Source organism: Salvelinus alpinus, chromosome 4, assembly GCF_045679555.1.
Source record: "Salvelinus alpinus chromosome 4, SLU_Salpinus.1, whole genome shotgun sequence".
Lineage (NCBI taxonomy): Eukaryota > Metazoa > Chordata > Actinopteri > Salmoniformes > Salmonidae > Salvelinus > Salvelinus alpinus.
In genome coordinates, this window is record NC_092089.1 from 30290791 (window position 1) to 30308428 (window position 17638).

Below are 17638 nucleotides of genomic sequence, written 5' to 3' on the forward strand. Positions count from 1 at the left end.
TGTCATATACGTAGCAGCAGTACCTGTTAGTGATGTAGGTGTCTGTTACTAATGTCATATACGTAGCAGCAGTACCTGTCACTGGACTGTAGGTGTCTGTAACTAATGTCATATACGTAGCAGCAGTACCTGTTAGTGATGTAGGTGTCTGTTACTAATGTCATATACGTAGCAGCAGTACCTGTCACTGGACTGTAGGTGTCTGTAACTAATGTCATATACGTAGCAGCAGTACCTGTTAGTGATGTAGGTGTCTGTTACTAATGTCATATACGTAGCAGCAGTACCTGTCACTGGACTGTAGGTGTCTGTAACTAATGTCATATACGTAGCAGCAGTACCTGTCACTGGACTGTAGGTGTCTGTAACTAATGTCATATACGTAGCAGCAGTACCTGTCACTGGGCTGTAGGTGTCTGTTACTAATGTCATATACGTAGCAGCAGTACCTGTCACTGGACTGTAGGTGTCTGTTACTAATGTCATATACGTAGCAGCAGTACCTGTCACTGGACTGTAGGTGTCTGTTACTAATGTCATATACGTAGCAGCAGTACCTGTCACTGGGCTGTAGGTGTCTTTTACTAATGTCATATACGTAGTAGCAGTACCTGTCACTGGACTGTAGGTGTCTGTTACTAATGTCATATACGTAGCAGCAGTACCTGTCACTGGGCTGTAGGTGTCTGTTACTAATGTCATATACGTAGCAGCAGTACCTGTCCCTGGACTGTAGGTGTCTGTAACTAATGTTATATACGTAGCAGCAGTACCTGTCACTGGGCTGTAGGTGTCTGTTACTAATGTCATATACGTAGCAGCAGTACCTGTCACTGGACTGTAGGTGTCTGTTACTAATGTCATATACGTAGCAGCAGTACCTGTCACTGGACTGTAGGTGTCTGTTACTAATGTCATATACGTAGCAGCAGTACCTGTCACTGGACTGTAGGTGTCTGTTACTAATGTCATATACGTAGCAGCAGTACCTGTTAGTGATGTAGGTGTCTGTTACTAATGTCATATACGTAGTAGCAGTACCTGTCACTGGACTGTAGGTGTCTGTTACTAATGTCATATACGTAGCAGCAGTACCTGTCACTGGACTGTAGGTGTCTGTTACTAATGTCATATACGTAGCAGCAGTACCTGTCACTGGACTGTAGGTGTCTGTTACTAATGTCATATACGTAGCAGCAGTACCTGTTAGTGATGTAGGTGTCTGTTACTAATGTCATATACGTAGTAGCAGTACCTGTCACTGGACTGTAGGTGTCTGTAACTAATGTCATATACGTAGCAGCAGTACCTGTCACTGGACTGTAGGTGTCTGTTACTAATGTCATATACGTAGCAGCAGTACCTGTCACTGGACTGTAGGTGTCTGTTACTAATGTCATATACGTAGCAGCAGTACCTGTCACTGGACTGTAGGTGTCTGTTACTAATGTCATATACGTAGCAGCAGTACCTGTCACTGGACTGTAGGTGTCTGTTACTAATGTCATATACGTAGCAGCAGTACCTGTCACTGGACTGTAGGTGTCTGTTACTAATGTCATATACGTAGCAGCAGTACCTGTTAGTGATGTAGGTGTCTGTAACTAATGTCATATACGTAGCAGCAGTACCTGTCACTGGACTGTAGGTGTCTGTTACTAATGTCATATACGTAGCAGCAGTACCTGTTAGTGATGTAGGTGTCTGTAACTAATGTCATATACGTAGCAGCAGTACCTGTCACTGGACTGTAGGTGTCTGTTACTAATGTCATATACGTAGCAGCAGTACCTGTCACTGGACTGTAGGTGTCTGTTACTAATGTCATATACGTAGCAGCAGTACCTGTCACTGGACTGTAGGTGTCTGTTACTAATGTCATATACGTAGCAGTAGTACCTGTCACTGGGCTGTAGGTGTCTGTTACTAATGTCATATACGTAGCAGCAGTACCTGTCACTGGACTGTAGGTGTCTGTTACTAATGTCATATACGTAGCAGCAGTACCTGTTAGTGATGTAGGTGTCTGTAACTAATGTCATATACGTAGCAGCAGTACCTGTCACTGGACTGTAGGTGTCTGTAACTAATGTCATATACGTAGCAGCAGTACCTGTCACTGGACTGTAGGTGTCTGTTACTAATGTCATATACGTAGCAGCAGTACCTGTCACTGGACTGTAGGTGTCTGTTACTAATGTCATATACGTAGCAGCAGTACCTGTCACTGGACTGTAGGTGTCTGTAACTAATGTCATATACGTAGCAGCAGTACCTGTTAGTGATGTAGGTGTCTGTAACTAATGTCATATACGTAGCAGCAGTACCTGTCACTGGGCTGTAGGTGTCTGTTACTAATGTCATATACGTAGCAGCAGTACCTGTCACTGGACTGTAGGTGTCTGTTACTAATGTCATATACGTAGTAGCAGTACCTGTCACTGGACTGTAGGTGTCTGTTACTAATGTCATATACGTAGCAGCAGTACCTGTCACTGGACTGTAGGTGTCTGTTACTAATGTCATATACGTAGCAGCAGTACCTGTCACTGGACTGTAGGTGTCTGTTACTAATGTCATATACGTAGCAGCAGTACCTGTCACTGGACTGTAGGTGTCTGTTACTAATGTCATATACGTAGCAGCAGTACCTGTCACTGGACTGTAGGTGTCTGTTACTAATGTCATATACGTAGCAGCAGTACCTGTCACTGGACTGTAGGTGTCTGTTACTAATGTCATATACGTAGCAGCAGTACCTGTTAGTGATGTAGGTGTCTGTTACTAATGTCATATACGTAGCAGCAGTACCTGTTAGTGATGTAGGTGTCTGTTACTAATGTCATATACGTAGTAGCAGTACCTGTCACTGGACTGTAGGTGTCTGTTACTAATGTCATATACGTAGCAGCAGTACCTGTTAGTGATGTAGGTGTCTGTAACTAATGTCATATACGTAGCAGCAGTACCTGTCACTGGACTGTAGGTGTCTGTAACTAATGTCATATACGTAGCAGCAGTACCTGTCACTGGACTGTAGGTGTCTGTAACTAATGTTATATACGTAGCAGCAGTACCTGTCACTGGACTGTAGGTGTCTGTTACTAATGTCATATACGTAGCAGCAGTACCTGTCACTGGGCTGTAGGTGTCTGTTACTAATGTCATATACGTAGCAGCAGTACCTGTCACTGGACTGTAGGTGTCTGTTACTAATGTCATATACGTAGCAGCAGTACCTGTCACTGGACTGTAGGTGTCTGTTACTAATGTCATATACGTAGCAGCAGTACCTGTCACTGGGCTGTAGGTGTCTGTAACTAATGTCATATACGTAGCAGCAGTACCTGTTAGTGATGTAGGTGTCTGTTACTAATGTCATATACGTAGCAGCAGTACCTGTTAGTGATGTAGGTGTCTGTTACTAATGTCATATACGTAGCAGCAGTACCTGTTAGTGATGTAGGTGTCTGTTACTAATGTCATATACGTAGCAGCAGTACCTGTTAGTGATGTAGGTGTCTGTTACTAATGTCATATACGTAGCAGCAGTACCTGTTAGTGATGTAGGTGTCTGTTACTAATGTCATATACGTAGCAGCAGTACCTGTTAGTGATGTAGGTGTCTGTAACTAATGTCATATACGTAGCAGCAGTACCTGTTAGTGATGTAGGTGTCTGTTACTAATGTCATTTACGTAGCAGCAGTACCTGTCACTGGGCTGTAGGTGTCTGTTCCTAATGTCATATACGTAGCAGCAGTACCTGTTAGTGATGTAGGTGTCTGTTACTAATGTCATATACGTAGCAGCAGTACCTGTCACTGGACTGTAGGTGTCTGTTCCTAATGTCATATACGTAGCAGCAGTACCTGTCACTGGACTGTAGGTGTCTGTTACTAATGTCATATACGTAGCAGCAGTACCTGTCACTGGACTGTAGGTGTCTGTTACTAATGTCATATACGTAGCAGCAGTACCTGTATATGGGTTATAGGTGTTGCCGATGTTTGAAGACCTTGGTGTAGATCAGTTGGGTCTCAGTATTGAAAGGTCCTTCTTTTCTTGAGTTAGTCAAACCAGCAGAGAAGGCCAGCTTTGGTCTGTCTCTGAGCACGAATAGTTCTATAAGTTACTGTATGTTGAGTAAGATAAATTCATAAAATGAACATATTCCCACACCACATTAGATACAATGAGTTTCTGAAAGTCTTTGTTTGTCTTACCTGTGTTCTCTCTCTTCAGCCCCTCCACTTCCCCTTTCAGTTCCTCCACCTCTCTCTCGCTGGCTGTCACTCTGGTCCCCATGGCTGACAGTTCAGCTGCGTGGGCCAGAATTATGGGAATAATATCTAGAGCTCTTGATCTGATGTCTAGAGCTCAAATAAACTAATGATGAATTCAACACACTCTTCCCGACTACAATAGTCAAATGAAAGGAAGCTGCCTCATGTTAGCTGCATTCTCTCCTTCTGCAGCTCCTCCACCTCTCCTTTCAGCTCCTCCACCTCTCCTTTCAGCTCCTCCACCTCTCCTTTCAGCTCCTCCACCTCTCCTTTCAGCTCCTCCACCTCTCCTTTCTGCTCCTCCACCTCTCCTTTCAGCTCCTCCACCTCTCCTTTCTGCTCCTCCACCTCTCCTTTCAGCTCCTCCACCTCTCCTTTCAGCTCCTCCACCTCTCCTTTCAGCTCCTCCACCTCTCCTTTCAGCTCCTCCACCTCTCCTTTCAGCTCCTCCACCTCTCCTTTCAGCTCCTCCACCTCTCCTTTCAGCTCCTCCACCTCTCCTTTCAGCTCCTCCATCTCTCCTTTCAGCTCCTCCACCTCTCCTTTCAGCTCCTCCACCTCTCCTTTCAGCTCCTCCACCTCTCCTTTCAGCTCCTCCACCTCTCCTTTCAGCTCCTCCACCTCTCCTTTCAGCTCCTCCATCTCTCCTTTCACCTCCTCCACCTCTCCTTTCTGCTCCTCCACCTCTCCTTTCAGCTCCTCCACCTCTCCTTTCAGCTCCTCCACCTCTCCTTTCAGCTCCTCCACCTCTCCTTTCAGCTCCTCCACCTCCACCATGTCTCTCAGCTCCACTCTCTGTTCCACCACCATGTTCCTCAGCTCCACTCTCTGTTCCACCACCATGTTCCTCAGCTCCTCTCTCTGTTCCACCACCATGTCTCTCAGCTCCACTCTCTGTTCCACCACCATGTTCCTCAGCTCCACTCTCTGTTCCACCACCATGTCTCTCAGCTCCACTCTCTGTTCCACCACCATGTTCCTCAGCTCCACTCTCTGTTCCACCACCATGTTCCTCAGCTCCACTCTCTGTTCCACCACCATGTTCCTCAGCTCCACTCTCTGTTCCAGCACCATATTCCTCAGCTCCACTCTCTGTTCCACCACCATGTCTCTCAGCTCCACTCTCTGTTCCACCACCATGTTCCTCAGCTCCTTCAGTTCAGTCCAGATGTCAGGCTGGGTGGTCAACGGTTCAGAAACACTCTCCCTGCTCTCTCCCCCTTCGCTGTGACCCTGTAGAGTGATGTCATTCTCTCTAACACCTCTACTCTCTGGTTTGAATCCCTGAGCCAATTAGGTGAAAAATCTATAGATTGCCCTTGAGCAAGGCACTTAACCCTAATTGCTCATGTAAGTCACTCTGGATAAGACCGTCTGCTAAATGACTCAAAGGTAAGTAAATATAAAGCAGCAATGTGTCAGAAATATCACCATAGTTACCGAAGGGCTAGCTGCTGGAGCTATTATTATTATCGAAGCTCCACTAAGCCTATTGGAGGTCTAGGTACAGTCATCCCCATAGTCTGTTCACCTAGATCCACAAGGTGGAGTTAACTTGAAGGGGAGGGAGAAGGGAGTGAGGGTTTAAAACAAAGCCTTGCCTCTGTGGCTGTTGTCAAAGCAACAGAGAAGGAGCAGGAAGTATCCAGGTAGTTAAATAGAACACACACACGCCCTCTGGTAACCTCCGGTCCTCACACACTGAACAGCCACTGCGCCACCTGACCAGCCTCATACAGGTAAGAGACACCTGCTGCTAGCTACACCTGATCTCCTCCTTCTCTGAGAATATACATGAACCTGGGCATGTGTGTTCTCTCTTTCCCTCTCCTCTCTATCTCACACATCTGTCTCTGTTTTCATGTGTTCTCTCTTTCCCTCTCCTCTCTATCTCACACATCTGTCTCTGTTTTCATGTGTTCTCTCTTTCCCTCTCCTCTCTATCTCACACATCTGTCTCTGTTTTCATGATGTTCTCTCTTTCCCTCTCCTCTCTATCTCACACATCTGTCTCCGTTTTCACGTGTTCTCTCTTTCCCTCTCCTCTCTATCTCACACATCTGTTTCCGTTTTCATGTGTTCTCTCCCTGTGACCAAACAATGACAATAGTATGTCTGTCATATAAGAATGTTCCAGATGGGCCTGGCATGGGCTATATTATAAAGTTGTCATATTTTGATAGACTAATGGGACAATATGTGTGGGGAATGGCTCTCAGCACTTGGCTTTGCCCAGTTTAAATGCCAGGTAAACAGGAGTGGTATTATTTGCGCATGTCAACGTGTGAAAATGCTGCCAAGCGCCAAACTGCCAGAACTGGATTGGCAGTGTATCCGCCCAGGCAGCCATTGTTCTGACAATCATTGTTCCACAGTCTCATAATGAGCCACCAGAATAGCTCAAGACACACCTGACTGTAGCATGTAACAATATAATAATCACTGAGTAACACCATAATAATCACTGAGTAACACCATAATAAATACTGAGTAACATCATAATAAATACTGAGTAACACCATAATAATCACTGAGTAACACCATAATAATCACTGAGTAACATCATAATAATCACTGAGTAACACCATAATAATCACTGAATAACACCATAATAATCACTGAGTAACACCATAATAATCACTGAGTAACACCATAATAATCACTGAGTAACATCATAATAATCACTGAGTAACACCATAATAATCACTGAATAACACCATAATAATCACTGAGTAACACCATAATAATCACTGAGTAACACCATAATAATCACTGAGTAACATCATAATAAATACTGAGTAACACCATAATAATCACCGAGTAACATCATAATAAATACTGAGTAACACCATAATAATCACTAAGTAACATCATAATAAATACTGAGTAACACCATAATAATCACTGAGTAACATCATAATAAATACTGAGTAACACCATAATAATCACTGAGTAACATCATAATAATCACTGAGTAACACCATAATAATCACTGAGTAACATCATAATAAATACTGAGTAACACCATAATAATCACTGAGTAACATCATAATAAATACTGAGTAACACCATAATAATCACTGAGTAACACCATAATAATCACTGAGTAACATCATAATAAATACTGAGTAACACCATAATAATCACTGAGTAACACCATAATAATCACTGAGTAACACCATAATAATCACTGAGTAACACCATAATAATCACTCAGTCTGACAGAGCGATTATTATTCAAAAGAATTAAACATCACAAAAACTATCTCATTAACAGAGAAAGGTTTATTTAAGCATACAGTTTGCATGGTTAGTGAATAGTTAAAGTGTAAATTGCCTTTCTTGATGGCCCCTGAGATGATAATTAAAGTTGAATTGAATTATAATTTAAATGGAGGAGAAGGAGGAAGAGGAAGAGGTGGTTTGTGATAGGAATTTATCAGCACAGCGGCAGCCAGGTGAACACCAGCCAGGTGAACACCAGCCAGGTGAACACCAGCCAGGTCCAGGTGAACACCAGCCAGGTGAACACCAGCCAGGTGAACACCAGCCAGGTGAACACCAGCAAGGTCCAGGTGAACACCAGCCAGGTGAACACCAGCCAGGTCCAGGTGAACACCAGCCAGGTGAACACCAGCAAGGTCCAGGTGAACACCAGCCAGGTGAATACCAGCCAGGTGAACACCAGCCAGGTGAATACCAGCCAGGTGAATATCAGCCAGCTGGATACCAGCCAGGGGAACACCAGCCAGGTGAACACCAGCCAGGTCCAGGTGAACACCAGCCAGGTGAATACCAGTCAAGTGAATACCAGCCTGGTGAATACCAGCAAGGTCCAGGTGAACACCAGCCAGGTGAACACCAGCCAGGTGAACACCAGCCAGGTGCAGGTGAACACCAGCCAGGTGAACACCAGCCAGGTCCAGGTGAACACCAGCCAGGTGAATACCAGCCAGGTGAACACCAGCCAGGTGAACACCAGCCAGGTGAATACCAGTCAGGTGAACACCAGCCAGGTGAACACCAGCCAGGTGAATACCAGCCAGGTGAACACCAGCCAGGTGAATACCAGCCAGCTGAATACCAGCCAGGGGAACACCAGCCAGGTGAACACCAGCCAGGTCCAGGTGAACACCAGCCAGGTGAATACCAGTCAAGTGAATACCAGCCTGGTGAATACCAGCAAGGTCCAGGTGAACACCAGCCAGGTGAACACCAGCCAGGTGAACACCAGCCAGGTGCAGGTGAACACCAGCCAGGTGAACACCAGCCAGGTCCAGGTGAACACCAGCCAGGTGAATACCAGCCAGGTGAACACCAGCCAGGTGAACACCAGCCAGGTGAATACCAGCCAGGTGAACACCAGCCAGGTGAACACCAGCCAGGTGAATACCAGCCAGGTGAACACCAGCCAGGTGAATACCAGCCAGCTGAATACCAGCCAGGGGAACACCAGCCAGGTGAACACCAGCCAGGTCCAGGTGAACACCAGCCAGGTGAACACCAGCCAGGGCCAGGTGAACACCAGCCAGGTGAATACCAGTCAGGTGAATACCAGCCTGGTGAATACCAGCCAGGTGAACACCAGCCAGGTGAATACCAGCCAGGTGAACACCAGCCAGGTGAATACCAACACTTTGCTTTGAAGTGACCGAACAGGTTTTAATCTGTAAAAGAGACAGAGGAGGAAAAAGAGGAACAGTGAAACAAGCGAAAGTATTTCTCTCTGTCAAAGAGCTATATATCTTATGTGAGGTTTTACAAATATTTTAGGTATGTTGGTACCTGTGTGTCTGAGTGAGTGTTATTGGGTGGTGTGATCTCAGTCTATCTTTTCATCAACTATCTTGGGCTTTCATGTTAATCTTTGCACACATTTCTAACAATGAAGTTTCATAGACAACCATGCCCAACTTCAGACCCATTTTGAATATCTTTTATTGCCTTCTACAGGTTACTGCAATGACGTTTCTCCGCCACTTGGGGACAGTGCTGGCTCTTTCTTGTCTTGTCTCCCTGGCCCAAACTGACAAAAGTGAGCAGTCAAAATAGTATCCTTATTTGACACAATTTTCTCTCCTCGTGTATTTGTCTTTGCTGGATGGGAGGATGGACATTCCTAAGAGCAATAAGTGTCTCACCCCCTTCCCTCTTCTATCTCCCTCTCCCTCCAGCCACTCCGCAGGGCTCCAGCAGGCCCATGACGAGAGCTCTGTTCCTCAGCTACAGCTCAGACGGAGAATCCCTCACCACCGAGCAGCTCCGCAGCCTCCTCTCCAATGAGTTCAGCCAGGTCCAGGTATGTGTGTGTGCGCTTGTGTGTGTGTGTGTGTGTGTGTGTGTGTGTGTGTGTGTGTGTGTGTGTGTGTGTGTGTGTGTGTGTGTGTGTGTGTGTGTGTGTGTGTGTGTGTGTGTGTGTGTGTGTGTGTGTGTGTGTGTGTGTGTGTGTGTGAGTGTGTGTGTGTACTGAGCTGAAAGGGCAGAATACTAAACTGAGTCTCTCTCTCTCTCTCTCTCTCTCTCTCTCTCTCTCTCTCTCTCTCTCTCTCTCTCTCTCTCTCTCTCTCTCTCTCTCTGTCTCTCTCTCTGTCTCTCTCTCTCTCTCTGTCTCTCTCTCTGTCTCTCTCTCTCTCTCTGTAGGCGCTGAATGAACAGCTGCTGGAGGAGTTCATTGTGGCTTATGATGGAAATGGAGATCACAAGCTCGATATGATGGAGTTTGCAGATCTGGTCAAATTCATCACCAAAGACGGCCACTAGACAACACTGGAAATATATATTAATCCTGGGCTTATGATGGGCCTAACAATATCTGACACATAGAAAATGTAACATAGATCACAAAACCTGAAACATACACACATTCCTGATGAATAAATCTGTCTACTGCTTGTAGTCATTTAAACTCACATCCCACTTTACTTCAAGTGAATAACTAATTCTATAACAACGAAGTATGAGATATGCCTCTTGTATCCATGTAGGATTACTTACAGATGAGTAGTGGCTTACTTGAAGTGCCTACAGTGCAGACTACTAGGAGGCTAGCGAGGGGAGGATGGCTCATAACAAGGAAACCACGTGTTTGATGTATTTGATACCATACCACTGATACCGTTCCAGCCATAACTATGAGCCCATCCTCCCCAATTAAGGTGCCACCAGCCACCTGTGCAAAAGCATCAGTATGCTATTCCAAGCAAAACACCACAGTTCCCTCAACAGCTGTGCCCCCTGTTTTCTGTCGTCAGCACATCTGTATGTCAAACACACACACACACACACACATACACACACACACACACACACACACACACACACACACACACACACACACACACACACACACACACACACACACACACACACACACACACACACACACACACACACACACACACACACACACACACACACACACACACACACACACACGCACACAGAGAGGTGATCTAGATTTTCAGACAGGAGCACTTCCTCAGGGGGTGTGTGTGTGTGTCTTACTCTGACTAGAAAAACATTATTGGTTCTCCACAAAGATGTAGCCCTTTCCTGCAGTTAAATGACCTAGTGGCCTCATGGGTGGAATGTTATTCATATTCTTCATCATTTCGTAATTAATTAACAAAATCTGGTGTTTCTATGTCAAACAGTTTTGTTATATTTCAGTCTTCTGTGATGTGTATAAAGTGTAATATTGGGATGCAAACTCAAAATGGAATACATTTGAACTCTATACCTGACATGGTACAGGGTCTTCTTTTTAAGCCCATAACCATGTGTGTGAGGTATATACTTTTGTTTCACAGTAGATGTGTTTAAGACTACATAGAAACCCTCTGTGTGACCCTGATTTATCCCACTGCAGTAACAACTGCTTTAGATCCTCTGTGTCTGTCAGCTCTCACAGCAGCTCAGAATATGTTGTTCATCCATGTTTCTCAAAGGTCAAATGTTGAAGTTCTTCCAAATGTCAAATTTCGATGTGTTTAAGGTTAAGTTAAGGTATTAACTCAGAGTGTTTAAGGTTAGGGTTAAGTTAAGGTATTAACTCAGAGTGTTTAAGGTTAGGGTTAAGTTAAGGTATTAACTCAGAGTGTTTAAGGTTAGGGTTAAGTTAAGGTATTAACTCAGAGTGTTTAAGGTTAGGGTTAAGTTAAGGTATTAACTCAGAGTGTTTAAGGTTAGGGTTAAGTTAAGGTATTAACTCAGAGTGTTTAAGGTTAGGGTTAAGTTTAGACATTAACTCAGAGTTTTTAAGGTTAGGGTTAAGTTAAGGTATTAACTCAGAGTGTTTAAGGTTAGGGTTATGTTAAGGCATTAACTCAGAGTGTTTAAGGTTAGGGTTAAGTTAAGGTATTAACTCAGAGTTTTTAAGGTAAGGGTTAAGGTTAGGCATTAATGAATGGTTAAGGTAAGGGTTATGGTTAGGCATTAATGAATGGTTAAGGTAAGGGTTAAGGTTAGGCATTAATGAATGGTTAAGGTAAGGGTTAAGGTTAGGCATTAATGAATGGTTAAGGTAAGGGTTAAGGTTAGGCATTAATGAATGGTTAAGGTATTAACTCTGAATGGTTAAGGTAAGGGTTAAGGTTTGGTATAGGCTTAAAACAACAATTGTAAATAACTTTCTATCGCTGGATTCAAACTTGCAACCTTTTCAAATAGAGGCAGATGCTACACAACGTCCTAGCAAGCTGAAACCTATTTGAAGGTAACAGCGCTCACTGTTGCCCCTGGTGTCCAGTTTCCACGTCATCTCCCAATGTCCTCAGACATGGATGGACGTTGAATACTGACTTGTATCACGGGTGACCTGGCTGTTAAATCCACCACCTGTTTGTCTGAGCAGATAAGAGAATTCAGTGGGATTCGGTATATAACTCCTTTACCAGACCAGGCCTCGGAGAGGGAAGAGGCTACTGGAGTCTATAGTAGAACTGGCTCTAGAAGGAAATCTATCTACTATCTATTGTTGAACAAAATGTTGCAGTTTAATGATCATCATAATCATCACACATCCATTATCTTTCAGGGGGGTGATGGGTAATAAAATATGAATCAGCAGAAAGAACATCCACACTGATTTGTTCTGCCAATAAAGTGGTGGTTTAATTCAAGTCACCGTGGTTTACAAGGTTTCCACTGTTTCCTGGTCTCTGTCAGTTTACTAACTACATTTCACAATGTCTCTCCTCTCTCTGTTGGCCACTAGAGACGGAGGTGTCTGTCTGTCACACAGAATTCCTGTACACCATTAGAGGAGAGGAGAGGACAGGAGAGGAGTAGAGGTGAAACAGGACAGTCAGACCTGGGACGTAAAGCCCTGAAGGCATACTGTGTAGGTACAATATTAGAGAGAGAGAGAGAGAGAGAGAGAGAGAGAGAGAGAGAGAGAGAGAGAGAGAGAGAGAGAGAGAGAGAGAGAGAGAGAGAGAGAGAGAGAGAGAGAGAGAGAGAGAGAGAGAGAGAGAGAGAGAGAGAGAGAGAGAGAGAGAGAGAGAGAGAGAGAGAGAGAGAGAGAGAGAGAGAGAGAGAGAGAGAGAAACACAAACAAACACAAACACACCCCACAGAGCCCCAGGACAACAGCACAATTAGACCCAACCAAATCATGAGAAAACAAAAAGATAATTACTTGACACATTGGAAAGAATTAACAAAAAAACAGAGCAAACTAGAATGCTATTTGGCCCTAAACAGAGAGTACACAGTGGCAGAATACCTGACCACTGTGACTGACCCAAACTTAAGGAAAGCTTTGACTATGTACAGACTCAGTGAGCATAGCCTTGCTATTGAGAAAGGCCGCCGTAGGCAGACATGGCTCTCAAGAGAAGACAGGCTATGTGCACACTGCCCACAAAATGAGGTGGAAACTGAGCTGCACTTCCTAACCTCCTGCCCAATGTATGACCATATTAGAGAGACATATTTCCCTCAGATTACACAGATCCACAAAGAATTCGAAAACAAATCCAATTTTGATAAACTCCCATATCTACTGGGTGAAATTCCACAGTGTGCCATCACAGCAGCAAGATTTGTGACCTGTTGCCACAAGAAAAGGGCAACCAGTGAAGAACAAACACCACTGTAAATACAACCCATATTTATGTTTATTTATTTTAACTTGTGTGCTTTAACCATTTGTACATTGTTACAACACTGCATATATATAATATGACATTTGTAATGTCTTTATTGTTTTGAAACTTCTGTATGTGTAATGTTTACTGTTCATTTTTATTGTTTATTTGACTTTTGTATATTACCTACCTCACTTGCTTTGGCAATGTTAACACATGTTTCCCATGCCAATAAAGCCCCTTGAATTGAATTGAATTGAGAGAGAGAGAGAGAGAGAGAGAGAGAGAGAGAGAGAGAGAGAGAGAGAGAGAGAGAGAGAGAGAGAGAGAGAGAGAGAGAGTTCCGGAGTTCCAAATTAAGCAGCAGCAGCTGAAAAGATGAGCTCCTAAAAATATTGAGATTTATATGGTTTTTAGAGTAAAGTACATTGAAAAAAACAAAAGAAAACTGCTAGACAGAATAGGAGACCAAACAAGCAGCAAACAAAGAAGAAAGGATTCTGAAAAAGTAACAATTTTTCATACAATTATACAGTTTTCTTAGCTAGCTAAGTTGTTTACCTGTTGCTAGGCAGTTGCTAAGGACTCTCCTGAAAAGAAGCTAGCTAGCTAACAAGGAGTGTCTAGTTGACAGAAGAGAAGAAGGGACAAAGTGGGACAAAATAAGGACAGAAGAAAAGGGAAAGGGGACATCAAGGTGAAGCAGTCCTCTAAAGACATAAAAGACAATTAAACAAGAAACAACACTTCTATTGCAACATCAGCCAACATTACCAGCGTTGCTATGGAAGTTGTTTACCCACCAGACATCAAAACAGAGAAAGCTAAGAAAAGTTTCAAAGGTTTGTTGATGGGACAGAACCATGAATGCCTGTTTGCAGATCTTACCAGTTGCAAAACAAGAGCAAATTTAATTTTTAATACCAAACGAGGGCACATATGGAAAAGGGTTATTTGCAACCATTTCCCTTTTTCAAAAAAGAGAGGCATCAGCCAAGGATGTCAGATCAGCATTTTTGAAGAAGCTGACCATAGCAACACATATCAAACAGTAAACGTATATAATAATGGAACTGTATTGATACAAGGCAATGATTCAAGCCTCCAGGCTTTTGAGAATAGGTTTACTACCCTAAAAGCAGAAGCTGAAATCATCTCAGAAACTGAGGAAAAAGTCAAGGAGGGAGATGACGGTGAAAAGCAGGCCCCAGCGGTCTCTGTGACCCAGCAAGAAGCCCTCAGTGTCCCTCTACCTACCTCACCTGCAGCAGACAGAGCCAAGGACATGCCTACAACACCAAGAACACCTGCTATGCAACGTTTCCACAACACCCTCTCTCTAGTTGAAGCAGAGGTCATAGAACTCCGAGAGAACATGCTTCAGGAGGAGGACACTGTCCAGAAACTTAAAGAAGAGATGAAACAGTTCAAGGAGGAGAGCAGAGCATCTATTGCTAAACTAGAAAGCAGAATGGACAAACTGAGTCAGACAAATGATGACCTCAGAGACCATCTGAGCACAACAAGAAAGCAGCTAGAGCAGAGAGAGAGGTACATTGACCTCCTCAACCAGCAGCGAGTCATTATGTCCTCTGCATCTGGAGAACATGTCCACCAGCTTGGCATAACACAAGCAGAACCCGAGACCAGCATGGCCTCCACCACACAGCCTGATGACACTGCACCAGCCTACCAGTCTGCTCCAGCCCAGGTCAGCCAACCAGCCTCTCAGTCTGCTCCAGCACAGGTCAGAATACCAGTCTCCCAGTCTGCTCCAGCACAGGTCAGAATACCAGTCTCCCAGTCTGCTCCAGCACAGTGTGCTCCAGCCCAGGTCAACCTACCAGCCTCTCAGTCTGCCTCTCAGTCTGCTCCAACACAGTGTGCTCCAGCCAAGGTCAGAATACCATCCTCCCAGTCTGCTCCAGCACAGTGTGCTCCAGCACAAGTCAACCTACCAGCCTCTCAGTCTGCTCCAGCCCAGGTCAGCCAACCAGCCTCTCAGTCTGCTCCAGCCCAGGTCAGCCAACCAGCCTCTCAGTCTGCTCCAACACAGTGTGCTCCAGCCAAGGTCAGAATACCATCCTCCCAGTCTGCTCCAGCCAGACAGTCACCCACAACTGCAATCCTTATTGATTCAAATGGGAAGTTCTTAGTCCAGGAAAGATTATCCCCTAGACACCAGGTGTATAAGTTCTGGTGTCCTACAACTGACAGTGCAATGCAGCTACTCAGTCAGACCAGGATTGACACCCTCGACAACATCATCATCCACACTGGCACAAACGACCTTCATGCCAAAGGTGAAGATGTATCTGGGGCAGTGAGAAGAGTGGCAGAACGGGCACAGGCTGTGTTCCCAACAACCAATATAGTTGTGTCCACCCTCCTACCAAGAAAAGACTTCCCAGGACAGTTGATCGACAAAATAAATCAACAGATCACTGTGGACTGTGCCTCACTACTCAACGTCAGAACGGCTCACCACCCCACTCTGACATGTCAACACTTATACGATGATGTACATCTTGATCAGGACAGTGTCAGAACCTTTGCCAAGGACCTAAAAGATGCAACACTTGGCAGGGACCCACACACCCATCACCCCAGCAACAGAGGTCCCCCGCCCCACCTTCTGAAACAACAGTACCTCCACCATCCCCAGGAGAAAAGAGCGAGACACGGCTTATTACAGCACAGCTCTACTAGACCAGGCCCAACACAACACAGATTTACGAGACCAGGGCCTTCACAACACAGCTCTACTAGACCAGGCCCATCACAACACAGATTTACGAGACCAGACCCGCATCAGGACAACACGACTAGACCAGGCCCAACACAACACAGCTCTACTAGACCAGGCCCATCACAACACAGCTCTACTAGACCAGGCCCATCACAACACAGCTCTACTGGACCAGGCCCATCACAACACAGCTCTACTGGACCAGGCCCATCAGAACACAGCTCTACTAGACCAGGCCCATCACAACACAGATTTACGAGACCAGACCCGTCTCAGGACAGCACGACTAGACCCGGCCCATCACAACACAGCTCTACTAGACCAGGGCCTTCACAACACAGCTCTACTAGACCAGGCCCATCACAACACAGCTCTACTGGACCAGGCCCATCACAACACAGCTCTACTGGACCAGGCCCATCAGAACACAGCTCTACTGGACCAGGCCCATCACAACACATCTCTACTAGACCTGGCCCATCACAACACATCTCTACTACACCTGGCCCATCACAACACAGCTCTACTGGACCTGGCCCGTCACAACACATCTCTACTGGACCTGGCCCATCACAACACAGCTCTGACCACTACTCCAGGGTCGGACAGAACACTGTCCTTCAGAGAAGTACACCACATGATGCAGTCCACACCATGTATCATTCAGATCATCAGCCTACATATGCTGAGGTAACCTCTGGCAAAAGACACCTAGAACAATCAGAGATAGGAGAGGTGCGCCAACTACTGCAACTAATATGCAGACTACTGGGCTAGACGGGCACGCACACACACGCACGCGCACACACACACACACAGGGTTGCAGATTGCATTGTACTTATTTTTTATGCAGTCTTATTCCATTCTTATTCATTTGTTTACAACTATTCTTAATTTTTTATTGGCACCGGTATAATAATAATATTTATATATAATGGTGTGTGTGTGTATGTATGTATGTATGTATGTATGTATGTATGTATGTATGTATGTATGTATGTATGTATGTATGTATGTATGTATGTATGTATGTATGTATGTATGTGTGTGTGTGTGTGTGTGTGTGTGTGTGTGTGTGTGTGTGTGTGTATGTATATGTATATATATATGTATGTATATGTATATATATATATATATATTATTTTGTATTGTTTTCAATGTACTTTACTCAAACCAGTGAATATCACTTATTATAAATGAGATCATTAACTATCAGCTCTTGGAATATCCAGGGACTTTACTCTTCACATTTTGGTTATAAAACAACAAATCCAGAATTTATTAAAAACATCCAGGGACAGGACATCATAATCCTACTGGAAACATGGTGTCGTGGAGACATAGATACTCAGTGTCCCTCAGGCTATAGAGAAAGTTTACTACCATCAATCAAACATAAAAATGTTAAACGGGGCCGAGACTCAGGTGGAATCATCATTTGGCATAAGCAGGACTTGGCACTGAATGAAATGAAAAAAGGTACCAGTCACATTTGGCTAAAACTTAACAAAGGT